A 22,234-nucleotide genomic window follows, 5' to 3' on the forward strand; every position below is an offset into this window, starting at 1 on the left:
CCTAACCTAACCTAACCTAACCTAACCTAACGACGTTTGCAAGCGCTTTCACATTAGATATCGCAGTTCCCAACTTGTAATGGTGAAAAACACTGCATCTCACTAAGTGACATTGTTTAATGCGGTTTTACGACGGTTCATATCTTAACCTAACCTAACATTCGTACTTGTATTGAAAAACGCTCTATAACACTGTTTCGTTCACAATTACGATATTTGCATAACCTCACAGTTTTTCACCAACTTATTGCTGTACAGAACGCTGTATCTCGCTAAATGACATTGTTCTTTAAGGTTTCACGATGCTTGCATGCGCTTTAACGAGAATATCACAATATAGCAGTTTCGCACTTGTAACGGTAGAACACGCAGTATTTGGCTTGTTCATGCCGTTTTGTGTGCATTCACAACATTTCACCTATCGCAGTTTAATACTCGCAATAAAACAACACTATCTCGTTAGATGACGTCGTTTTTGGTAGTTTCACGACGCTACCTAGCTTAAACTAACCTAACCTAACCTAACCTTCGCACTTCTATCGTTAGAAAACGTTTTACTCGCAACTTTACAATGTTTTCTACAAGATTACGACGGTTTCATGCGCTTTCACATTAGATATCGTAGTTCCCGACTTGTAATGTTGAAAAACACTACATCTCACTAAGTGACATTGTTTAATGCGGTTTTACGACGGTTGATATGTCAACCTAACCTAACATTCGCACTTGTATCTATATACGCTGAATTACACTGTTTCGTTCACAATTACGATATTTGCTTGACCTCACAGTTTCTCACCAACTTATTACAGTACAGAACGCTGTATCTCGCTAAATGACATCGTTCTTTAAGGTTTCACGATACTTGCATGCGCTTTACCGAGAATGTCACAACATAGCAGTTTCGCACTTGTAACGGTACAACACGCAGTATTTGGCTTGTTCATGCCTTTTGTGTGCTTTCACAACATTTTACCTATCGCAGTTTCGTACTCGCATTAAAACAACACTATCTCGTTAGATGACGTCGTTTTTGGTGGTTTCACGACGCTACCTAGCTTAAACTAACATAACTCAAACTAACCAAACCTTCGCACTTTTATCGTTAGAAAACGTTTTATTCGCTACTTTACAATGTTTTCTACAAGATTACGACGGTTTCATGCGCTTTCACATTAGATATCGCAGTTCCCGACTTGTAATGGTGAAAAACACAGCATCTCACTAAGTGACATTGTTTAATGCGGTTTTAGCGCGGTTCATATCTTAACCTAACCTAACCTTACCTAAACCAACCTAACCTAACCTAACCTAACCAAACCTTACCTAACATACCCTAACCTAACCTAACCTAACCAAACCTAACCTAACCTAACCTAACGTAACCTAACCTAACCTAACCTAACGACGTTTGCAAGCGCTTTCACATTAGATATCGCAGTTCCCGACTTGTAATGGTGAAAAACACTGCATCTCACTAAGTGACATTGATTAATGCGGTTTTACGACGGTTCATATCTTAACCTAACATAACATTCGCACTTGTATTAAAAAACGCTCTATTACACTGTTTCGTTCACAATTAGGATATTTGCTTGACCTCACAGTTTCTCACCAACTTATTACAGTACAGAACGCTGTATCTCGCTAAATGACATCGTTCTTTAAGGTTTCACGATACTTGCATGCGCTTTACCGAGAATGTCACAACATAGCAGTTTCGCACTTGTAACGGTACAACACGCAGTATTTGGCTTGTTCATGCCGTTTTGTGTGCTTTCACAACATTTCACCTATCGCAGTTTCGTACTCGCAATAAAACAACACTATCTCGTTAGATGACGTTGTTTTTGGTAGTTTCACGACGCTACCTAGCTTAAACTAACATAACTCAACCTAACATGACCTTCGCACTTCTATCGTTAGAAAACGTTTTACTCGCTACTTTACATTGCTTTCTACAACATTACGACGGTTTCAAGCGCTTTCACATTAGATATCGCAGTTCCCAACTTGTAAAGGTGAAAAACACTGCATCTCACTAAGTGACATTGTTTATTGCGGTTTTACGACGGTTCATACCTTAACCTAACGTAACCTAACCTAACCTAACCCAACCTAACCTAACCTAACCTAACCTAACCTAACCGAACCTAACCTAACGTAACCTAACCTAACCTAACCTAACCTAACCTAACGACGTTTGCAAGCGCTTTCACATTAGATATCGCAGTTCCCAACTTGTAATGGTGAAAAACACTGCATCTCACTAAGTGACATTGTTTAATGCGGTTTTACGACGGTTCATATCTTAACCTAACCTAACATTCGTACTTGTATTGAAAAACGCTCTATTACACTGTTTCGTTCACAATTACGATATTTGCATAACCTCACAGTTTTTCACCAACTTATTGCTGTACAGAACGCTGTATCTCGCTAAATGACATTGTTCTTTAAGGTTTCACGATGCTTGCATGCGCTTTAACGAGAATATCACAATATAGCAGTTTCGCACTTGTAACGGTAGAACACGCAGTATTTGGCTTGTTCATGCCGTTTTGTGTGCATTCACAACATTTCACCTATCGCAGTTTAATACTCGCAATAAAACAACACTATCTCGTTAGATGACGTCGTTTTTGGTAGTTTCATGACGCTACCTAGCTTAAACTAACCTAACCTAACCTAACCTTCGCACTTCTATCGTTAGAAAACGTTTTACTCGCCACTTTACAATGTTTTCTACAAGATTACGACGGTTTCATGCGCTTTCACATTAGATATCGTAGTTCCCGACTTGCAATGTTGAAAAACACTACATCTCACTAAGTGACATTGTTTAATGCGGTTTTACGACGGTTGACATGTCAACCTAACCTAACATTCGCACTTGTATCTAAAGACGCTCAATTACACTGTTTCGTTCACAATTACGATATTTGCTTGACCTCACAGTTTCTCACCAACTTATTACAGTACAGAACGCTGTATCTCGCTAAATGACATCGTTCTTTAAGGTTTCACGATACTTGCATGCGCTTTAACGAGAATATCACAACATAGCAGTTTCGCACTTGTAACGGTACAACACGCAGTATTTAGCTTGTTCATGCCGTTTTGTGTGCTTTCACAACATTTCACCTATCGCAGTTTTGTACTCGCAATAAAACAACACTATCTCGTTAGATGACGTTGTTTTTGGTAGTTTCACGACGCTACCTAGCTTAAACTAACATAACTCAACCTAACATGACCTTCGCACTTCTATCGTTAGAAAACGTTTTACTCGCTACTTTACATTGCTTTCTACAACATTACGACGGTTTCAAGCGCTTTCACATTAGATATCACAGTTCCCAACTTGTAAAGGTGAAAAACACTGCATCTCAGTAAGCGACATTGCTTAATGCGGTTTTACGACGGTTCATACCTTAACTTAACCTAACCTAACCTAACCTAACCTTACCTAACCTAACCTAACCTAACCCAACCCAACCCAACCTAACCTAACCTAACCTAACCTAAACTAACCTAACCCAACCTAACCTAACCTAACCTAACCTAACCCAACCTAACCCAACCCAACCCAACCTAACCTAACCTAACCTAACCTAACCTAACCTAACTTAACCTAACCTAACGTAACCTAACCTAACCTATTCTAACGTAACCTAACCTTACCTGACCTAACCTAACCTAACGTAACCTAACCTAACCTAACCTAACGTAACCTAACCTAACCTAACCCAACCTAACCCAACCCAACCCAGCCCAACAACACCCAACCCAACCTAACCTAACCTAACCTAACCTTACCTAACCTAACCAAATTATCCTTACCTAACCTAACCTAACCTAACGTAACCTAACCTAACCTAACCTAACGTAACCTAACCTAACCTAACGTAACCTAACCTAACCTAACCTGACCTAACCACACCTAACCTGACCTAACCCAACCTAACCTAACCTAACCTAACCTAACCCAACTCAACCCAACCTAACCTAATCTAACCTAACCTAACCTAACCTAACCTAACCTAACCTAACCTAACCTAACCTAACGACGGTTGCAAGCGCTTTCACAATAAATATCGCAGTTCCCCACTTTTAATTGTGAAAAACACTGCATTTCAGTAATTGACATTGTTTAATGCGGTATTACGACGGTTCATATCTTAACCTAACCTAACATTCGCACTTGTATCTAAAAACGCTCTATTACACTGTTTTGTTCACAATTACGATATTTGCATAACCTCAGAGTTTTTCACCAACTTATTGCAGTACAGAACACTGTATCTCGCTAAATGACATTGTTCTTTAAGGTTTCACGATGCTTGCATGCGCTTTAACGAGAATATCACAATATAGCAGTTTCGCACTTGTAACGGTAGAACACGCAGTATTTGGCTTGTTCATGCCGTTTTTTGTGCTTTCACAACATTTCACCTATCGCAGTTTAATACTCGCTATAAAACAACACTATCTCGTTAGATGACGTCGTTTTTGGTAGTTTCACGATGCTACCTAGCTTAAACTAACCTAACCTAACCTAACCTTCGCACGTCTATCGTTAGAAAACGTTTTACTCGACACTTTACAATGTTTTCTACAAGATTACGACGGTTTCATGCGCTTTCACATTAGATATCGTAGTTCCCGACTTGTAATGTTGAAAAACACTATATCTCACTAAGTGACATTGTTTAATGCGGTTTTACGACGGTTGATATGTCAACCTAACCTAACATTCGCACTTGTATCTAAAGACGCTCAATTACACTGTTTCGTTCACAATTACGATATTTGCTTGACCTCACAGTTTCTCACCAACTTATTACAGTACAGAACGCTGTATCTCGCTAAATGACATCGTTCTTTAAGGTTTCACGATACTTGCATGCGCTTTACCGAGAATGTCACAACATAGAACTTTCGCACTTGTAACGGTACAACACGCAGTATTTGGCTTGTTCATGCCGTTTTGTGTGCTTTCACAACATTTTACCTATCGCAGTTTCGTACTCGCAATAAAACAACACTATCTCGTTAGATGACGTCGTTTTTGGTGGTTTCACGACGCTACCTAGCTTAAACTAACATAACTCAACCTAACATAACCTTCGCACTTCTATCGTTAGAAAACGTTTTATTCGCTACTTTACATTGCTTTCTACAACATTACGACGGTTTCAAGCGCTTTCACATTAGATATCGCAGTTCCCGACTTGTAAAGGTGAAAAACACTGCATCTCACTAAGTGACATTGTTTATTGCGGTTTTACGACGGTTCATACCTAAACCTAACGTAACCTAACCTAACCCAACCTAACCTAACATAACCTAACCTAACCTAACCTAACCAAACCTAACCTAACGTAACCTAACCTAACCTAACCTAACCTAACCTAACGACGTTTGCAAGCGCTTTCACATTAGATATCGCAGTTCCCAACTTGTAATGGTGAAAAACACTGCATCTCACTAAGTGACATTGTTTAATGCGGTTTTACGACGGTTCATATCTTAACCTAACCTAACATTCGTACTTGTATTGAAAAACGCTCTATTACACTGTTTCGTTCACAATTACAATATTTGCATAACCTCACAGTTTTTCACCAACTTATTGCAGTACAGAACGCTGTATCTCGCTAAATGACATTGTTTTTTAAGGTTTCACGATGCTTGCATGCGCTTTAACGAGAATATCACAATATAGCAGTTTCGCACTTGTAACGGTAGAACACGCAGTATTTGGCTTGTTCATGCCGTTTTGTGTGGTTTCACAACATTTTACCTATCGCAGTTTCGTACTCGCATTAAAACAACACTATCTCGTTAGATGACGTCGTTTTTGGTGGTTTCACGACGCTACCTAGCTTAAACTAACATAACTCAAACTAACCGAACCTTCGCACTTCTATCGTTAGAAAATGTTTTACTCGCTACTTTACATTGCTTTCTACAACATTACGACGGTTTCAAGCGCTTTCACATTAGATATCACAGTTCCCAACTTGTAAAGGTGAAAAACACTGCATCTCACTAAGTGACATTGTTTAATGCGGTTTTACGACGGTTCATACCTTAACCTAACCTAACCTAACCTAACCTAACCTAACCTTACCTAACCTAACCTAACCTAACCCAACCCAACGCAACCTAACCTAACCTAACCTAACCTAAACTAACCTAACCCAACCTAACCTAACCTAACCTAACCCAACCTAACCCAACCCAACCCAACCTAACCTAACCTAAGCTAACCTAACCTAACCTAACCAAACCTAACCTAACCTAACGTAACCTAACCTAACGTAACCTAACCTAACCTATTCTTACGTAACCTAACCTTACCTGACCTAACCTAACCTAACGTAACCTAACCTAACCTAACATAACCTAACGTAACCTAACCTAACCTAACCTAACGTAACCTAACCTAACCTAACCCAACCCAACCCAACAACACCCAACCCAACCTAACCTAACCTAACCTTACCTAACCTAACCAAATTATCCTTACCTAACCTAACCTAAGCTAACGTAACCTAACCTAACCTAACCTAACGTAACCTAACCTAACCTAACGTAACCTAACCTAACCTTACCTAACCCAACCTAACCTAACCTAACTTAACCTAACCCAACTCAACCCAACCTAACCTAATCTAACCTAACCTAACCTAACCTAACCTAACCAAACCTAACCTAACCTAACCTAACCTAACCTAACCTAACCTAACCTAACGACGGTTGCAAGCGCTTTCACATTAAATATCGCAGTTCCCCACTTTTAATGGTGAAAAACACTGCATCTCAGTAATTGACATTGTTTAATGCGGTTTTACGACGGTTCATATCTTAACCTAACCTAACATTCGCACTTGTATCTAAAAACGCTCTATTACACTGTTTTGTTCACAATTACGATATTTGCATAACCTCACAGTTTTTCACCAACTTATTGCAGTACAGAACGCTGTATCTCGCTAAATGACATTGTTCTTTAAGGTTTCACGATGCTTGCATGCGCTTTAACGAGAATATAACAATATAGCAGTTTCGCACTTGTAACGGTAGAACACGCAGTATTTGGCTTGTTCATGCCGTTTTGTGTGCTTTCACAACATTTCACCTATCGCAGTTTAATACTCGCTATAAAACAACACTATCTCGTTAGATGACGTCGTTTTTGGTAGTTTCACGACGCTACCTAGCTTAAACTAACCTAACCTAACCTAACCTTCGCACTTCTATCGTTAGAAAACGTTTTATTCGCCACTTTACAATGTTTTCTACAAGATTACGACGGTTTCATGCGCTTTCACATTAGATATCGTAGTTCCCGACTTGTAATGTTGAAAAACACTACATCTCACTAAGTTACATTGTTTAATGCGGTTTTACGACGGTTGATATGTCAACCTAACCTAACATTCGCACTTGTATCTAAAGACGCTCAATTACACTGTTTCGTTCACAATTACGACATTTGCTTGACCTCACAGTTTCTCACCAACTTAGTACAGTACAGAACGCTGTATCTCGCTAAATGACATCGTTCTTTAAGGTTTCACGATACTTGCATGCGCTTTACCGAGAATGTCACAACATAGCACTTTCGCACTTGTAACGGTACAACACGCAGTATTTGGCTTGTTCATGCCGTTTTGTGTGCTTTCACAACATTTTACCTATCGCAGTTTCGTACTCGCAATAAAACAACACTATCTCGTTAGATGACGTCGTTTTTGGTGGTTTCACGACGCTACCTAGCTCAAACTAACCGAACCTTCGCACTTCTATCGTTAGAAAACGTTTTATTCGCTACTTTACAATAGTTTCTACAAGATTACGACGGTTTCATGCGCTTTCACATTAGATATCGCAGTTCCCGACTTGTAATGGTGAAAAACACAGCATCTCACTAAGTGACATTGTTTAATGCGGTTTTACGACGGTTCATACCTTAACCTAACCTAACCTAACCTAACCTAACCTTACCTAACCTAACCTAACCTAACCCAACCCAACGCAACCTAACCTAACCTAACCTAACCTAAACTAACCTAACCCAACCTAACCTAACCTAACCTAACCCAACCTAACCCAACCCAACCCAACCTAACCTAACCTAAGCTAACCTAACCTAACCTAACCAAACCTAACCTAACCTAACTTAACCTAACCTAACGTAACCTAACCTAACCTATTCTAACGTAACCTAACCTTACCTGACCTAACCTAACCTAACGTAACCTAACCTAACCTAACATAACCTAACGTAACCTAACCTAACCTAACCTAACGTAACCTAACCTAACCTAACCCAACCTAACCCAACCCAACCCAACCCAACAACACCCAACCCAACCTAACCTAACCTTACCTAACCTAACCAAATTATCCTTACCTAACCTAACCTAAGCTAACGTAACCTAACCTAACCTAACCTAACGTAACCTAACCTAACCTAACGTAACCTAACCTAACCTAACCTGACCTAACCCAACCTAACCTAACCTAACTTAACCTAACCCAACTCAACCCAACCTAACCTAATCTAACCTAACCTAACCTAACCTAACCTAACCAAACCTAACCTAACCTAACCTAACCTAACCTAACCTAACCTAACGACGGTTGCAAGCGCTTTCACATTAAATATCGCAGTTCCCCACTTTTAATGGTGAAAAACACTGCATCTCAGTAATTGACATTGTTTAATGCGGTTTTACGACGGTTCATTACTTAACCTAACCTAACATTCGCACTTGTATCTAAAAACGCTCTATTACACTGTTTTGTTCACAATTACGATATTTGCATAACCTCACAGTTTTTCACCAACTTATTGCAGTACAGAACGCTGTATCTCGCTAAATGACTTTGTTCTTTAAGGTTTCACGATGCTTGCATGCGCTTTAACGAGAATATCACAATATAGCAGTTTCGCACTTGTAACGGTAGAACACGCAGTATTTGGCTTGTTCATGCCGTTTTGTGTGCTTTCACAACATTTCACCTATCGCAGTTTAATACTCGCTATAAAACAACACTATCTCGTTAGATGACGTCGTTTTTGGTAGTTTCACGACGCTACCTAGCCCAAACTAACCTAACCTAACCTAACCTTCGCACTTCTATCGTTAGAAAACGTTTTATTCGCCACTTTACAATGTTTTCTACAAGATTACGACGGTTTCATGCGCTTTCACATTAGATATCGTAGTTCCCGACTTGTAATGTTGAAAAACACTACATCTCACTAAGTTACATTGTTTAATGCGGTTTTACGACGGTTGATATGTCAACCTAACCTAACATTCGCACTTGTATCTAAAGACGCTAAATTACATTGTTTCGTTCACAATTACGACATTTGCTTGACCTCACAGTTTCTCACCAACTTATTACAGTACAGAACGCTGTATCTCGCGAAATGACATCGTTCTTTAAGGTTTCACCATACTTGCATGCGCTTTACCGAGAATGTCACAACATAGCACTTTCGCACTTGTAACGGTACAACACGCAGTATTTGGCTTGTTCATGCCGTTTTGTGTGCTTTCACAACATTTTACCTATCGCAGTTTCGTATCGCAATAAAACAACACTATCTCGTTAGATGACGTCGTTTTTGGTGGTTTCACGACGCTACCTAGCTCAAACTAACCGAACCTTCGCACTTCTATCGTTAGAAAACGTTTTATTCGCTACTTTACAATGTTTTCTACAAGATTACGACGGTTTCATGCGCTTTCACATTAGATATCGCAGTTCCCGACTTGTAATGGTGAAAAACACAGCATCTCACTAAGTGACATTGTTTAATGCGGTTTTAGCGCGGTTCATATCTTAACCTAACCCAACCTTACCTAAACCAACCTAACCTAACCTAACCTAACCAAACCTTACCTAACATACCCTAACCTAACCTAACCTAACCTAACCAAACCTAACCTAACCTAACCTAACGTAACCTAACCTAACCTAACCTAACCTAACCTAACCTAACGACGTTTGCAAGCGCTTTCACATTAGATATCGCAGTTCCCGACTTGTAATGGTGAAAAACACTGCATCTCACTAAGTGACATTGTTTAATGCGGTTTTACGACGGTTCATATCTTAACCTAACCTAACATTCGCACTTGTATTAAAAAACGCTCTATTACACTGTTTCGTTCACAATTAGGATATTTGCATAACCTCACAGTTTTTCACCAACTTATTGCATTACAGAACGCTGTATCTCGCTAAATGACATCGTTCTTTAAGGTTTCACGATGCTTGCATGCGCTTTAACGAGAATATCACAACATAGCAGTTTCGCACTTGTAACGGTACAACACGCAGTATTTGGCTTGTTCATGCCGTTTTGTGTGCTTTCACAACATTTCACCTATCGCAGTTTTGTACTCGCAATAAAACAACACTATCTCGTTAGATGACGTTGTTTTTGGTAGTTTCACGACGCTACCTAGCTTAAACTAACATAACTCAACCTAACATGACCTTCGCACTTCTATCGTTAGAAAACGTTTTACTCGCTACTTTACATTGCTTTCTACAACATTACGACGGTTTCAAGCGCTTTCACATTAGATATCACAGTTCCCAACTTGTAAAAGTGAAAAACACTGCATCTTACTAAGTGACATTGTTTCATGCGGTTTTACGACGGTTCATATCTTAACCTAACCTAACCTAACCTAACCTAACCTTACCTAACCTAACCTAACCTAACCCAACCCAACCCAACCTAACCTAACCTAACCTAAACTAACCTAACCCAACCTAACCTAACCTAACCTAACCCAACCTAACCCAACCCAACCCAACCTAACCTAACCTAAGCTAACCTAACCTAACCTAACCAAACCTAACCTAACGTAACCTAACCTAACCTATTCTAACGTAACCTAACCTTACCTGACCTAACCTAACCTAACGTAACCTAACCTAACCTAACATAACCTAACGTAACCCAACCTAACCTAACCTAACGTAACCTAACCTAACCTAACCCAACCTAACCCAACCCAACCCAACCCAACAACACCCAACCCAACCTAATCTAACCTAACCTAACCTTACCTAACCTAACCAAATTATCCTTACCTAGCCTAACCTAACCTAACGTAACCTAACCTAACCTAACCTAACGTAACCTAACCTAACCTAACGTAACCTAACCTAACCTAACCTGACCTAACCCAACCTAACCTAACCTAACCTAACCCAACTCAACCCAACCTAACCTAATCTAACCTAACCTAACCTAATCTAACCTAACCAAACCTAACCAAACCTAACCTAACCTAACCTAACCTAACGACGGTTGCAAGCGCTTTCACATTAAATATCGCAGTTCCCCACTTTTAATGGTGAAAGACACTGCATCTCAGTAATTGACATTGTTTAATGCGGTTTTACGACGGTTCATATCTTAACCTAACCTAACATTCGCACTTGTATCTAAAAGCGCTCTATTACACTGTTTTGTTCACAATTACGATATTTGCATAACCTCACAGTTTTTCACCAACTTATTGCAGTACAGAACGCTGTATCTCGCTAAATGACATTGTTCTTTAAGGTTTCACGATGCTTGCATGCGCTTTAACGAGAATATCACAATATAGCAGTTTCGCACTTGTAACGGTAGAACACGCAGTATTTGGCTTGTTCATGCCGTTTTGTGTGCTTTCACAACATTTCACCTATCGCAGTTTAATACTCGCTATAAAACAACACTATCTCGTTAGATGACGTCGTTTTTGGTAGTTTCATGACGCTACCTAGCTTAAACTAACCTAACCTAACCTAACCTTCGCACTTCTATCGTTAGAAAACGTTTTACTCGCCACTTTACAATGTTTTCTACAAGATTACGACGGTTTCATGCGCTTTCACATTAGATATCGTAGTTCCCGACTTGTAATGTTGAAAAACACTACATCTCACTAAGTGACATTGTTTAATGCGGTTTTACGACGGTTGACATGTCAACCTAACCTAACATTCGCACTTGTATCTAAAGACGCTCAATTACACTGTTTCGTTCACAATTACGATATTTGCTTGACCTCACAGTTTCTCGCCCACTTATTACAGTACAGAACGCTGTATCTCGCTAAATGACATCGTTCTTTAAGGTTTCACGATACTTGCATGCGCTTTACCGAGAATGTCACAACATAGCACTTTCGCACTTGTAACGGTACAACACGCAGTATTTGGCTTGTTCATGCCGTTTTGTGTGCTTTCACAACATTTTACCTATCGCAGTTTCGTACTCGCAATAAAACAACACTATCTCGTTAGATGACGTCGTTTTTGGTGGTTTCACGACGCTACCTAGCTTAAACTAACATAACTCAACCTAACCGAACCTTCGCACTTTTATCGTTAGAAAACGTTTTATTCGCTACTTTACAATGTTTTCTACAAGATTACGACGGTTTCATGCGCTTTCACATTAGATATCGCAGTTCCCGACTTGTAATGGTGAAAAACACAGCATCTCACTAAGTGACATTGTTTAATGCGGTTTTAGCGCGGTTCATATCTTAACCTAACCTAACCTTACCTAAACCAACCTAACCTAACCTAACCTAACCAAACCTTACCTAACATACCCTAACCTAACCTAACCTAACCTAACCAAACCTAACCTAACCTAACCTAACCTAACGTAACCTAACCTAACCTAACCTAACCTAACCTAACCTAACCTAACCTAACGACGTTTGCAAGCGCTTTCACATTAGATATCGCAGTTCCCGACTTGTAATGGTGAAAAACACTGCATCTCACTAAGTGACATTGATTAATGCGGTTTTACGACGGTTCATATCTTAACCTAACCTAACATTCGCACTTGTATTAAAAAACGCTCTATTACACACTGTTTCGTTCACAATTAGGATATTTGCTTGACCTCACAGTTTCTCACCAACTTATTACAGTACAGAACGCTGTATCTCGCTAAATGACATCGTTCTTTAAGGTTTCACGATACTTGCATGCGCTTTACCGAGAATGTCACAACATAGCACTTTCGCACTTGTAACGGTACAACACGCAGTATTTGGCTTGTTCATGTCGTTTTGTGTGCTTTCACAACATTTTACCTATCGCAGTTTCGTACTCGCAATAAAACAACACTATCTCGTTAGATGACGTCGTTTTTGGTGGTTTCACGACGCTACCTAGCTTAAACTAACATAACTCAACCTAACCGAACCTTCGCACTTTTATCGTTAGAAAACGTTTTATTCGCTACTTTACAATGTTTTCTACAAGATTACGACGGTTTCATGCGCTTTCACATTAGATATCGCAGTTCCCGACTTGTAATGGTGAAAAACACAGCATCTCACTAAGTGACATTGTTTAATGCGGTTTTAGCGCGGTTCATATCTTAACCTAACCTAACCTTACCTAAACCAACCTAACCTAACCTAACCTAACCAAACCTTACCTAACATACCCTAACCAAACCTAACCTAACCTAACCAAACCTAACCTAACCTAACCTAACGTAACCTAACCTAACCTAACCTAACCTAACCTAACCTAACCTAACGACGTTTGCAAGCGCTTTCACATTAGATATCGCAGTTCCCGACTTGTAATGGTGAAAAACTGCATCTCACTAAGTGACATTGATTAATGCGGTTTTACGACGGTTCATATCTTAACCTAACCTAACATTCGCACTTGTATTAAAAAACGCTCTATTACACACTGTTTCGTTCACAATTAGGATATTTGCTTGACCTCACAGTTTCTCACCAACTTATTACAGTACAGAACGCTGTATCTCGCTAAATGACATCGTTCTTTAAGGTTTCACGATACTTGCATGCGCTTTACCGAGAATGTCACAACATAGCAGTTTCGCACTTGTAACGGTACAACACGCAGTATTTGGCTTGTTCATGCCGTTTTGTGTGCTTTCACAACATTTCACCTATCGCAGTTTCGTACTCGCAATAAAACAACACTATCTCGTTAGATGACGTTGTTTTTGGTAGTTTCACGATGCTACCTAGCTTAAACTAACATAACTCAACCTAACATGACCTTCGCACTTCTATCGTTAGAAAACGTTTTACTCGCTACTTTACATTGCTTTCTACAACAATACGACGGTTTCAAGCGCTTTCACATTAGATATCACAGTTCCCAACTTGTAAAGGTGAAAAACACTGCATCTCACTAAGTGACATTGTTTAATGCGGTTTTACGACGGTTCATACCTTAACCTAACCTAACCTAACCTAACCTTACCTAACCTAACCTAACCTAACCCAACCCAACCCAACCTAACCTAACCTAACCTAAACTAACCTAACCCAACCTAACCTAACCTAACCTAACCTAACCCAACCTAACCCAACCCAACCCAACCTAACCTAACCTAAGCTAACCTAACCTAACCTAACCAAACCTAACCTAACGTAACCTAACCTTACCTGACCTAACCTAACCTAACGTAACCTAACCTAACCTAACATAACCTAACGTAACCCAACCTAACCTAACCTAACGTAACCTAACCTAACCCAACCTAACCCAACCCAACCCAACCCAACAACACCCAACCCAACCTAATCTAACCTAACCTAACCTTACCTAACCTAACCAAATTATCCTTACCTAGCCTAACCTAACCTAACGTAACCTAACCTAACCTAACGTAACCTAACCTAACCTAACGTAACCTAACCTAACCTAACCTGACCTAACCCAACCTAACCTAACCTAACCTAACCCAACTCAACCCAGCCTAACCTAATCTAACCTAACCTAACCTAACCTAACCTAACCAAACCTAACCTAACCTAACCTAACCTAACCTAACCTAACCTAACGACGTTTGCAAGCGCTTTCACATTAGATATCGCAGTTCCCAACTTGTAATGGTGAAAAACACTGCATCTCACTAAGTGACATTGTTTAATGCGGTTTTACGACGGTTCATATCTTAACCTAACCTAACATTCGTACTTGTATTGAAAAACGCTCTATTACACTGTTTCGTTCACAATTACGATATTTGCATAACCTCACAGTTTTTCACCAACTTATTGCTGTACAGAACGCTGTATCTCGCTAAATGACATTGTTCTTTAAGGTTTCACGATGCTTGCATGCGCTTTAACGAGAATATCACAATATAGCAGTTTCGCACTTGTAACGGTAGAACACGCAGTATTTGGCTTGTTCATGCCGTTTTGTGTGCATTCACAACATTTCACCTATCGCAGTTTAATACTCGCAATAAAACAACACTATCTCGTTAGATGACGTCGTTTTTGGTAGTTTCACGACGCTACCTAGCTTAAACTAACCTAACCTAACCTAACCTTCGCACTTCTATCGTTAGAAAACGTTTTACTCGCAACTTTACAATGTTTTCTACAAGATTACGACGGTTTCATGCGCTTTCACATTAGATATCGTAGTTCCCGACTTGTAATGTTGAAAAACACTACATCTCACTAAGTGTCATTGTTTAATGCGGTTTTACGACGGTTGATATGTCAACCTAACCTAACATTCGCACTTGTATCTATATACGCTGAATTACACTGTTTCGTTCACAATTACGATATTTGCTTGACCTCACAGTTTCTCACCAACTTATTACAGTACAGAACGCTGTATCTCGCTAAATGACATCGTTCTTTAAGGTTTCACGATACTTGCATGCGCTTTACCGAGAATGTCACAACATAGCAGTTTCGCACTTGTAACGGTACAACACGCAGTATTTGGCTTGTTCATGCCTTTTGTGTGCTTTCACAACATTTTACCTATCGCAGTTTCGTACTCGCATTAAAACAACACTATCTCGTTAGATGACGTCGTTTTTGGTGGTTTCACGACGCTACCTAGCTTAAACTAACATAACTCAAACTAACCAAACCTTCGCACTTTTATCGTTAGAAAACGTTTTATTCGCTACTTTACAATGTTTTCTACAAGATTACGACGGTTTCATGCGCTTTCACATTAGATATCGCAGTTCCCGACTTGTAATGGTGAAAAACACAGCATCTCACTAAGTGACATTGTTTAATGCGGTTTTAGCGCGGTTCATATCTTAACCTAACCTAACCTTACCTAAACCAACCTAACCTAACCTAACCTAACCAAACCTTACCTAACATACCCTAACCTAACCTAACCTAACCTAACCAAACCTAACCTAACCTAACCTAACGTAACCTAACCTAACCTAACCTAACGACGTTTGCAAGCGCTTTCACATTAGATATCGCAGTTCCCGACTTGTAATGGTGAAAAACACTGCATCTCACTAAGTGACATTGATTAATGCGGTTTTACGACGGTTCATATCTTAACCTAACATAACATTCGCACTTGTATTAAAAAACGCTCTATTACACTGTTTCGTTCACAATTAGGATATTTGCTTGACCTCACAGTTTCTCACCAACTTATTACAGTACAGAACGCTGTATCTCGCTAAATGACATCGTTCTTTAAGGTTTCACGATACTTGCATGCGCTTTACCGAGAATGTCACAACATAGCAGTTTCGCACTTGTAACGGTACAACACGCAGTATTTGGCTTGTTCATGCCGTTTTGTGTGCTTTCACAACATTTCACCTATCGCAGTTTCGTACTCGCAATAAAACAACACTATCTCGTTAGATGACGTTGTTTTTGGTAGTTTCACGACGCTACCTAGCTTAAACTAACATAACTCAACCTAACATGACCTTCGCACTTCTATCGTTAGAAAACGTTTTACTCGCTACTTTACATTGCTTTCTACAACATTACGACGGTTTCAAGCGCTTTCACATTAGATATCGCAGTTCCCAACTTGTAAAGGTGAAAAACACTGCATCTCACTAAGTGACATTGTTTATTGCGGTTTTACGACGGTTCATACCTTAACCTAACGTAACCTAACCTAACCTAACCCAACCTAACCTAACCTAACCTAACCTAACCTAACCAAACCTAACCTAACGTAACCTAACCTAACCTAACCTAACCTAACCTAACGACGTTTGCAAGCGCTTTCACATTAGATATCGCAGTTCCCAACTTGTAATGGTGAAAAACACTGCATCTCACTAAGTGACATTGTTTAATGCGGTTTTACGACGGTTCATATCTTAACCTAACCTAACATTCGTACTTGTATTGAAAAACGCTCTATTACACTGTTTCGTTCACAATTACGATATTTGCATAACCTCACAGTTTTTCACCAACTTATTGCTGTACAGAACGCTGTATCTCGCTAAATGACATTGTTCTTTAAGGTTTCACGATGCTTGCATGCGCTTTAACGAGAATATCACAATATAGCAGTTTCGCACTTGTAACGGTAGAACACGCAGTATTTGGCTTGTTCATGCCGTTTTGTGTGCATTCACAACATTTCACCTATCGCAGTTTAATACTCGCAATAAAACAACACTATCTCGTTAGATGACGTCGTTTTTGGTAAATTCACGACGCTACCTAGCTTAAACTAACCTAACCTAACCTAACCTTCGCACTTCTATCGTTAGAAAACGTTTTACTTGCAACTTCACAATGTTTTCTACAAGATTACGACGGTTTCATGCGCTTTCACATTAGATATCGTAGTTCCCGACTTGTAATGTTGAAAAACACTACATCTCACTAAGTGACATTGTTTAATGCGGTTTTACGACGGTTGATATGTCAACCTAACCTAACATTCGCACTTGTATCTAAAGACGCTCAATTACACTGTTTCGTTCACAATTACGATATTTGCTTGACCTCACAGTTTCTCACCAACTTATTACAGTACAGAACGCTGTATCTCGCTAAATGACATCGTTCTTTAAGGTTTCACGATACTTGCATGCGCTTTACCGAGAATGTCACAACATAGCAGTTTCGCACTTGTAACGGTACAACACGCAGTATTTGGCTTGTTCATGCCGTTTTGTGTGCTTTCACAACATTTTACCTATCGCAGTTTCGTACTCGCATTAAAACAACACTATCTCGTTAGATGACGTCGTTTTTGGTGGTTTCACGACGCTACCTAGCTTAAACTAACATAACTCAAACTAACCAAACCTTCGCACTTTTATCGTTAGAAAACGTTTTATTCGCTACTTTACAATGTTTTCTACAAGATTACGACGGTTTCATGCGCTTTCACATTAGATATCGCAGTTCCCGACTTGTAATGGTGAAAAACACAGCATCTCACTAAGTGACATTGTTTAATGCGGTTTTAGCGCGGTTCATATCTTAACCTAACCTAACCTTACCTAAACCAACCTAACCTAACCTAACCTAACCAAACCTTACCTAACATACCCTAACCTAACCTAACCTAGCCTAACCAAACCTAACCTAACCTAACCTAACCTAACGTAACCTAACCTAACCTAACCTAACCTAACCTAACGACGTTTGCAAGCGCTTTCACATTAGATATCGCAGTTCCCGACTTGTAATGGTGAAAAACACTGCATCTCACTAAGTGACATTGATTAATGCGGTTTTACGACGGTTCATATCTTAACCTAACATAACATTCGCACTTGTATTAAAAAACGCTCTATTACACTGTTTCGTTCACAATTAGGATATTTGCTTGACCTCACAGTTTCTCACCAACTTATTACAGTACAGAACGCTGTATCTCGCTAAATGACATCGTTCTTTAAGGTTTCACGATACTTGCATGCGCTTTACCGAGAATGTCACAACATAGCAGTTTCGCACTTGTAACGGTACAACACGCAGTATTTGGCTTGTTCATGCCGTTTTGTGTGCTTTCACAACATTTCACCTATCGCAGTTTCGTACTCGCAATAAAACAACACTATCTCGTTAGATGACGTTGTTTTTGGTAGTTTCACGACGCTACCTAGCTTAAACTAACATAACTCAACCTAACATGACCTTCGCACTTCTATCGTTAGAAAACGTTTTACTCGCTACTTTACATTGCTTTCTACAACATTACGACGGTTTCAAGCGCTTTCACATTAGATATCACAGTTCCCAACTTGTAAAGGTGAAAAACACTGCATCTCACTAAGTGACATTGTTTAATGCGGTTTTACGACGGTTCATACCTTAACCTAACCTAACCTAACCTAACCTAACCTAACCTTACCTAACCTAACCTAACCTAACCCAACCCAACCCAACCTAACCTAACCTAACCTAACCTAAACTAACCTAACCCAACCTAACCTAACCTAACCTAACCTAACCTAACCCAACCTAACCCAACCCAACCCAACCTAACCTAACCTAACCTAACCTAACCTAACCTAACCTAACTTAACCTAACCTAACGTAACCTAACCTAACCTATTCTAACGTAACCTAACCTTACCTGACCTAACCTAACCTAACGTAACCTAACCTAACCTAACATAACCTAACGTAACCTAACCTAACCTAACCTAATGTAACCTAACCTAACCTAACCCAACCTAACCCAACCCAACCCAACCCAACAACACCCAACCCAACATAACCTAACCTAACCTAACCTTACCTAACCTAACCAAATTATCCTTACCTAACCTAACCTAACCTAACGTAACCTAACCTAACCTAACGTAACCTAACCTAACCTAACGTAACCTAACCTAACCTAACCTGACCTAACCCAACCTAACCTAACCTAACCTAACCTAACCTAACCCAACTCAACCCAACCTAACCTAATCTAACCTAACCTAACCTAACCTAACCAAAGCTAACCTAACCTAACCTAACCTAACCTAACCTAACCTAATGACGGTTGCAAGCGCTTTCACATTAAATATCGCAGTTCCCCACTTTTAATGGTGAAAAACACTGCATCTCACTAAGTGACATTGTTTAATGCGGTTTTACGACGGTTGATATGTCAACCTAACCTAACATTCGCACTTGTATCTAAAGACGCTCAATTACACTGTTTCGTTCACAATTACGATATTTGCTTGACCTCACAGTTTCTCACCAACTTATTACAGTACAGAACGCTGTATCTCGCTAAATGACATCGTTCTTTAAGGTTTCACGATACTTGCATGCGCTTTACCGAGAATGTCACAACATAGCACTTTCGCACTTGTAATGGTACAACACGCAGTATTTGGCTTGTTCATGCCGTTTTGTGTGCTTTCACAACATTTTACCTATCGCAGTTTCGTACTCGCAATAAAACAACACTATCTCGTTAGATGACGTCGTTTTTGGTGGTTTCACGACGCTACCTAGCTTAAACTAACGTAACTCAACCTAACATAACCTTCGCACTTCTATCGTTAGAAAACGTTTTACTCGCTACTTTACATTGCTTTCTACAACATTACGACGGTTTCAAGCGCTTTCACATTAGATATCACAGTTCCCAACATGTAAAGGTGAAAAACACTGCATCTCACTAAGTGACATTGTTTAATGCGGTTTTACGACGGTTCATACCTTAACCTAACCTAACCTAACCTAACCTTACCTAACCTAACCTAACCTAACCCAACCCAACGCAACCTAACCTAACCTAACCTAACCTAAACTAACCTAACCCAACCTAACCTAACCTAACCTAACCCAACCTAACCCAACCCAACCCAACCTAACCTAACCTAAGCTAACCTAACCTAACCTAACCAAACCTAACCTAACCTAACTTAACCTAACCTAACGTAACCTAACCTAACCTATTCTAACGTAACCTAACCTTACCTGACCTAACCTAACCTAACGTAACCTAACCTAACCTAACATAACCTAACGTAACCTAACCTAACCTAACCTAACGTAACCTAACCTAACCTAACCCAACCTAACCCAACCCAACCCAACCCAACAACACCCAACCCAACCTAACCTAAACTAACCTTACCTAACCTAACCAAATTATCCTTACCTAACCTAACCTAAGCTAACGTAACCTAACCTAACCTAACCTAACGTAACCTAACCTAACCTAACGTAACCTAACCTAACCTAACCTGACCTAACCCAACCTAACCTAACCTAACTTAACCTAACCCAACTCAACCCAACCTAACCTAATCTAACCTAACCTAACCTAACCTAACCAAACCTAACCTAACCTAACCTAACCTAACCTAACCTAACCTAACGACGGTTGCAAGCGCTTTCACATTAAATATCGCAGTTCCCCACTTTTAATGGTGAAAAACACTGCATCTCAGTAATTGACATTGTTTAATGCGGTTTTACGACGGTTCATATCTTAACCTAACCTAACATTCGCACTTGTATCTAAAAACGCTCTATTACACTGTTTTGTTCACAATTACGATATTTGCATAACCTCACAGTTTTTCACCAACTTATTGCAGTACAGAACGCTGTATCTCGCTAAATGACATTGTTCTTTAAGGTTTCACGATGCTTGCATGCGCTTTAACGAGAATATCACAATATAGCAGTTTCGCACTTGTAACGGTAGAACACGCAGTATTTGGCTTGTTCATGCCGTTTTGTGTGCTTTCACAACATTTCACCTATCGCAGTTTAATACTCGCTATAAAACAACACTATCTCGTTAGATGACGTCGTTTTTGGTAGTTTCACGACGCTACCTAGCTTAAACTAACCTAACCTAACCTAACCTTCGCACTTCTATCGTTAGAAAACGTTTTATTCGCCACTTTACAATGTTTTCTACAAGATTACGACGGTTTCATGCGCTTTCACATTAGATATCGTAGTTCCCGATTTGTAATGTTGAAAAACACTACATCTCACTAAGTTACATTGTTTAATGCGGTTTTACGACGGTTGATATGTCAACCTAACCTAACATTCGCACTTGTATCTAAAGACGCTCAATTACACTGTTTCGTTCACAATTACGACATTTGCTTGACCTCACAGTTTCTCACCAACTTATTACAGTACAGAACGCTGTATCTCGCTAAATGACATCGTTCTTTAAGGTTTCACGATACTTGCATGCGCTTTACCGAGAATGTCACAACATAGCACTTTCGCACTTGTAACGGTACAACACGCAGTATTTGGCTTGTCCATGCCGTTTTGTGTGCTTTCACAACATTTTACCTATCGCAGTTTCGTACTCGCAATAAAACAACACTATCTCGTTAGATGACGTCGTTTTTGGTGGTTTCACGACGCTACCTAGCTCAAACTAACCGAACCTTCGCACTTCTATTGTTAGAAAACGTTTTATT

This window comes from Rhipicephalus microplus, chromosome 3, assembly GCF_043290135.1.
Source record: "Rhipicephalus microplus isolate Deutch F79 chromosome 3, USDA_Rmic, whole genome shotgun sequence".
Classification (NCBI taxonomy): Eukaryota; Metazoa; Arthropoda; class Arachnida; order Ixodida; family Ixodidae; genus Rhipicephalus; species Rhipicephalus microplus.